This window comes from Electrophorus electricus, chromosome 8 (genome assembly GCF_041902795.1).
Source record: "Electrophorus electricus isolate QZ-2024a chromosome 8, ASM4190279v1, whole genome shotgun sequence".
Taxonomy (NCBI): Eukaryota; Metazoa; Chordata; class Actinopteri; order Gymnotiformes; family Gymnotidae; genus Electrophorus; species Electrophorus electricus.
The window spans coordinates 25,990,871-25,997,500 of record NC_137504.1 but is presented as its reverse complement, the minus strand read 5'-3'; the positions used below and the strand labels follow the sequence as shown (position 1 = coordinate 25,997,500).

At 49.9% G+C, this 6,630-nt stretch overlaps 1 protein-coding gene across 2 annotated transcripts in view; it reads left to right on the top strand.

The window, feature by feature from the left end:
• The window catches only part of pappaa (pregnancy-associated plasma protein A, pappalysin 1a), a 74,839-nt gene that overhangs the window by 36,960 nt on the left and 31,249 nt on the right, over window positions 1–6,630 (top strand). The gene's annotated exons all lie outside the window — the stretch shown is intronic.

Genomic DNA, 6,630 nt, shown 5'->3' with positions numbered 1-6,630 from the left:
GCCATCCTGCCGATACAAAAGCTTCGGGCCGAGGCAACAGTGACCATCAAGGAACGTCCTTAACTGGAATTTAAAGGCTTTTCTCTATTTAGGATCACATGCTGGAAAATGGAGAAAAGAAATAAGTTCTGGAAATTTCTTCTTTTCGCACAGATTTACTGACCTTTTTTAAAAAAAATTGAAGAGTCTTATGACAACAAATCATTACTGAGAAATTCTAATTCCTTTTACCTGCTATTTTCAACAGCGGTCGTCCTGGGATTTACAGTAAGCTTCGTATATCCTATATCCCATTTGTCAATGTTGGGATTCTTCATTATGTGAAAAGCTAGACCGTTATCTGTAGGTCAATGGCAGTCGAATTTCTTTACGTCCACTGTGATGTCGCGGAGTTCGTTTCCAAGCTCTTGTGCTGTAGTTTCTCCGTCTTCGAGCAGGGCAGGATGGAAAAACACACTGCATTGTGGTACGTCAGTGTCCCGGAAGCCCGGAGGACCTTGTGAGGACCCGGAGTGACGTGTTCTTCATCAAAGAGACAGACAAGTGTTTGAAAAAGCACTTCACCTCCTCTGTGAGAAAGCAGAGCTCATATAGGATGCATTCCTGAAGGATTTACCCCTGTGAAGGGGACATAGTCCAGTAGGTCAAGTAGACAGATCTTATCTCTGCGTGAATTCCGAATGCAGTGAAGGACACACACACACACACACACACACACACACACACACACACACACGGACAGTGTATAGTCCTTCACTGCCATTTTGCAATGCATGTATGAGACTGGGGTTCAGAGTACTCGTATCCGTGGACACACTCACACTTTCCTGAATGCCCTACTGCAATAACAGCCCTGCGTTTGTTGTGTGTCCTGGCATGTCACTGGTGTTTGCCGGACAGATCACGGCATAAATGTACACATTAATCTCCCGAGAGGCGTCAGCTAAAACAGGTCATGCACGGCCTCCTTCCTGCATCAGATTACAGGAATGATCTGGTCATTACAGGGTTCGTTTTTATTTGGATTATTGGCATTCTTTTACATTCCATACGTTCCTTTCCTGTAATTGCTTTTTATCTTTTCTAACATCTGACATCAAACAGCGGTCTGTTACATAACGCTTTCTGTTTTTTCCTGCTCTTATTCCGTTGCGTCGTTTAACGTGTATTCTGTGGGCCTCCTCCCATGTCTCCTCCCGTTTGGTACGTGTTTTTGTGCGCCACTTGCCTGCCTCAAGCTGTTTATCCCCCCGAATATGGAGGACACTGTAGCTGTCTCCCAAAATCACACTCGGACCTCGGTGACACCGCACGCAGTGACCTGGCCCCGTTCCAGCCCAGGCGAGCCCGGCCGGGCAAGATCACAGCCTCAGGAGGCTGGGAGATTGGAGACAGATGCGGCTGTTTGAAGCCGGACGGCGCAGGGCACACGCACAGCCTTCAGCTTCTCTCTGCCTCAGCTGAAATGACAGATGTCAGTGTTTAATTCACACTAACGGCTTCTGAAATGCCAGACCCGCGCTTCTCTGCACTCTTCTCAGCATGAAGAACACACACACACACACACACACACACACGCACGCACACACACACACACACACACACACACACACACACGCACGCACGCACGCACGCACGCACGCACGCACGCACGCACGCACGCACGCACGCACGCACGCACGCACGCACGCGCACACACACACACACACACACACACACACACACACACACACACACACACACACACAGAGTCATCTCTGTCGAGTCATCTCTCCTTCTGGTTTACTGGCACCGTGGACATGTGTTGGAGATAGATGTGTTTTCGAGTCGGCTTTTAGATGTTGCACGCTGCTTGGGAGGTTCCTAGATAACGTTCACACTGGGGAAAAAGCCACACTTCCCTTCAACAAAGCACGTACGTCACACGGGCTACGGGGTCCTGGGAGTTTATTGACCTTCTTTCTTGTGAGTTTGGAGGACACTTGACCAGACATCAGTCAGCGGAGTGAAATGCACTCAGAGTGCCTGAGCACAGGGGCCTCCGCTGTTAGGCACCTGTAGGGCACCTGGACCAAACACTCAGGTTATGGTGCACACCTGTGGTAAACCCTGCCTCCAATCAGAGTCGCTGTGTGCGGCCTCGGTGTGCAGAAGCTGCTGTGCGGTAAACAGAGCCCTGCCCCGCCCTGCCCCGCCCCGCCCCGTCTGGGGCTTTTGAGGATGCACGGATCAGTACGTAGGTGAGGGCCCCTCTCCTCTATGCCCAGACACATGCTCGCTGATGTTCTTCTCATTGATGATGTTTTCCTCCTTCGTTGCTCGTGTTCCCACCTTCAGAAGGTCCCGGGCCAGGTCTGTTCCTCCAAAAGTCCCACGGGGAGCGAGGTTGGTCGATAGCGATCAGCCCGGATACATGAAAGCAATCCGTGGAGGCTGGAGTAGAGGCGGGGGAATTGTGTCTGTGTGGAAGATGCCAGTAGGCCTGCAGCCATGGCCACTGGCTATCTGCCGTGAAGAACACAGCCTTGTAGGTGAAAGGAACAGATTTTCCTTCTCCTGAGTGGCACACGTGAGAGCGCACGCTCCCACGCACGCACACTCACACACACACACACACACACACACACACACACACGTGCACACGCACGTGAGTCGAAGCCCTCTCCATCCGATGGTTTAAAGACCGTGTGTGTGTGTGTGTGTGTGTGTGTGTGTGTGTGTGTGTGTGTGTGTGTGTGTGTATCTCATAAGTAGAAGGAACAGGGTGTCTTTGCTCTTCTCTGCTCTCCCTGTGTGGGCTGGGTGGGAATGTTCTTGGCACGGCTTCTCCGGAGCACCCCCACCACAAGGCTGCCCATTTTGACATGCTTGTCGTCTAGACCTGCACCTCTGAGCGCGGCGGAATGTTTCGGTGTTGCCCGCGGCGGCTCGGCGGTGCGCATGCGGACCCCACCGTGCTCTAGCGCTTTCCGCGAGCAAAGACGCGCCCAGAAATATCTGCCAGGCTACAGCTTGCGATTCCGGGGAATGCCCATCGTCTGCTGCGATTCCCGCGAACTGAACGAGTCATCTAGTCGGATATGAACACATCCAGACGGACCTCATGCAGAACAGTAGAGCTCCTTGGGATTGGCCATTCCCAAGGTGGAGGTTGGCATTCTTGCCACCTCCTTGACCGCATCAGTTTATATGGCCTTTTGTGTTTTGTTTTGTTCTGTTGTTTGACACTGTGTTCCCTTGTCTCACAGACACATGCATACATAGACACACACACACACACACGCACGCAACGCACACACACACATACACACATGCGCACACACACAAAGAGCATTGGAAATGAGCTGAGAACAGAGACATGACCTCATCTAGTAACAGGATGAGTACAGAGAGGGGAAAAAATGCAGGAAAAAGGTAAAATCCAGTAAATTCATTAAATATCTTTCTGTACCTCTCGTCATATTGTAATCATGTTGTAAGCAAGCTAATGTTTTTCCTATGCCCTACACAGCTGCGTAATATAAAGGCCTAGTATAAAGGTGTGCCATACACTTCTGTCCTTCTCTTTCCGACCTGGCTAAGTTGCAGATTAGCTCTTAGCCTTTTGGCAATATCATCAGCCGTGACTTGCCAACAGTCACGAGCAGTGACTCACCAACAATCACCAGCAATGACTCGGCCACAATCACCAGCAGTGACTCGTCCACAATCACTAGCAATGACTCCCCCACAGTCACCAGCAGTTATGCGCCCACATAGTAATGGAAATGTCTCGTCCAGGAAAGAGAATTTCGGAGAGAGCAGAAGACTTCTGAATTCAGTCATTTGCTTGAGTGAATTTGCATAACATTCCGTTGGTTATGAGACTGATGTAAAAAGATGAATAAACAAAAAACCTCAAATCTAAGCAGGACCCCTGATGTACAGGATCCTGAGGTGTTAAAGGGTGTCTTTGGTGGGTGTTCATCGTTTCCTCCTGGAGTCCAGCTAGACTTTGAAACTAGGCCGCTGCTGGTGGTTAAAACGGTGCCATTTTCCTCTGGATGATATCGAGGTGTAGTAGTGTTGACAGAAATAACTGCAAGCTTTGGGAGCAGCCTTTGTGAAATGAATCACCCAGAATAAGCCGGCCACTCTGACATCCTGATTTATGGTTCATGTCAAGTGCATGCCGAGCGAATCGCTCAGCCACATGTTTTGCTTGTACCTGGACTCTGATGCTGATTGGCAGTATTGTGGAGAGATGACGTCATTGTTTGGCATGGCTCTGAGAGGTCTTCAGAGCTGTCACTTTTGATTGCTTCTCTACTATTAGATTCCACTTTCTTATGTGTAGCATTTATTTCATGCATTTATTCTGGCATGAAACCAGAATGAACAATTATGATATTTGACACCCACTTCATGACATTCAGAGTGAAAAGAATCTAAGTGTAACGTAACACATACATTCCGAGACAATATTTATTATCTAGGGCCAGTTGCTGGTGTTCTGCTTTTTTGCTTTTTTTTTTTTTAATATAATCAGACACCAAAATGACCAATTCAGAGCAACTGAAACGTAACTCTCCTAAACAGGCATGTCTGCTGGTCTGTTGTGCCTGTTGGTCTATGAGGTTAATTGAGGAAACCTCACATCCTGCACCTGGCTGAGCGAGGATGCTGTATTCAGCTGCCAGCACTCTGCCTATGGGGTGGAGCTCTTATCAAGGCGCTGTGCACGGCGCTGTTGCAAGCCCCACAAGCCCCAGGCCCACAGGGGTGCCCCTTAGCTCTGGGGTGATGTCAGTTCCAAAGTCCTGCTCACGGCAACATGGCTCTCTGCACGTCCCTGTCCCGCCAATGCCAGCTCTGGGGTACTTGGGGTCGCATTAGTAACACCCCATTTCATTGCAAGGTCACTTTCAGATAATGGCTTTCAGCTACGCTCACAAGTGTGTGTGTGTGTGTGTGTGTGTGTGTGTGGTGGGGGGATTAGCAGCAGGCGCTAGCCCTCTGTACTTCTTCAGGCTCTTGTGCTGCTCGCTGCTCGCGTACAAGTCTGATTTGCTTTCAGGGCATTCAGGTCGTTATGAGGCTGATCTCTCTGGAGCACAGAGAAGAGGAGAGGTTAGCAACGCCCAAGGAGTCTCGCATGCCTCAGGAATGAACATGCAAAGATTCCATCGTGTGGCACAAGGTGTTCAGAGGCAATCCAGGACATTGCTCTGTAGAGTGGCTACACTTCCTAAAAGCTACGTTTGCTTCATTATGCTAATTAGCTAAGTCCGTCAGATATTGCAACATATTTTACTGTGTTATGCCTTACAACCAGTTAAATCTCAAGTAAATGGTTAAAAATGAAGCTGTATCATTCTGATCAAAATTATTATTCTTGTCATGTGAATGATTTACTCAAATAGCCTTGTGATGATGACCAGTCCAAAATGTCACAAGACGTGATCCAATAAGGCCGATTGTTGGGGGGACTCATAATGAGCGTGCTATCACAAGTTCACAGCGATTGCAAATGGAAATAAATGTGTGGTAGACTGTCCCCACTTCCCTACAGGCTGAACCCACGGCAGGTTTCCTCCATAGCCAAACTTCCCACTTTCGCTCCAGAAGGTAACGCACAAACCGGCTCTCCTCCCAGACAAGGCAGAAACTAGAACAATGACTCCGCCATACCACCAGGACTTCTCCTGTTTCAATTATCATTAAAAAGGCCATCTGGTTTTCCCATAAGAGACCGGACTCTAAAAAGAAACCTCAATTTACGCGGTTGGCTGTTAACACTTCGGCGGTTTTCTGGCAAACCATGACCAGAGGTTCTGGGAGGACCGAACAAGAGCCCCATTGATGCGAAGCGGAGGCAGCTCACAGATGGATGGCTCCCGGGAAGAGGTCGGCTGGGAGGGCACCTGTGTGCTCAGGCCGTCCTTGGCCTGGATGTCTGTCCTGTCCCTGCTTTGTCAGTGGGACGCACCTTTCCGCTGTCAGCCGGAGCACACGAGGACAGATCTGGGGTGCGGGTGAGCGGCAGACAATGCACTGAGGGATGCTGAGGGGTACACAGATTGCCATGTCGGGTCGAGCCGGTCTCCGGGTTCCTCAGTGGCGAAGCAGGAGAGGCGAGGGAGCGTGGACCAACGTGTCTGCCCATCTTCGCGGTTGAGGTTTCGAAAGGACATTACCTCACGCTGCAAGCCCTGTGCAGGGTTTCGCATGTGGAGATGGCGAATCAAAGCTCACTCAGGTCTCCCCGCAAATGTCTCACAGATGTGGGGCTTGCTGGAAAGCCCTTTTCCTGTTTGCCTCAGCCTTTGCAGGAAAAACAAATCACAGTTTATCCAATGTGCGCCGGGAAAATAAACGAATTTGCAAGTGTATGTCAAAGCAAGAATGTGCACTGCCTGGGAGAGGCCCGTTCGTGTGGGGAAAGTGTGCTGAAAGGAGGGAAACTTTGTGGCTCTTAAGGCAGAAGGAGCAAGCCCGGGAGAGGTGGCACTCTGGCACTCGGTAGGACCCTCGCCCAGAACATTCCGCACGCAACCGCATTCCTAAAGACTAATGAGTCTGTTCATCAAAACGGCACCAACAATTTTACTGCTGTCAGCTTTACTCTGTAGGTTACTTAAGATGGCAGGA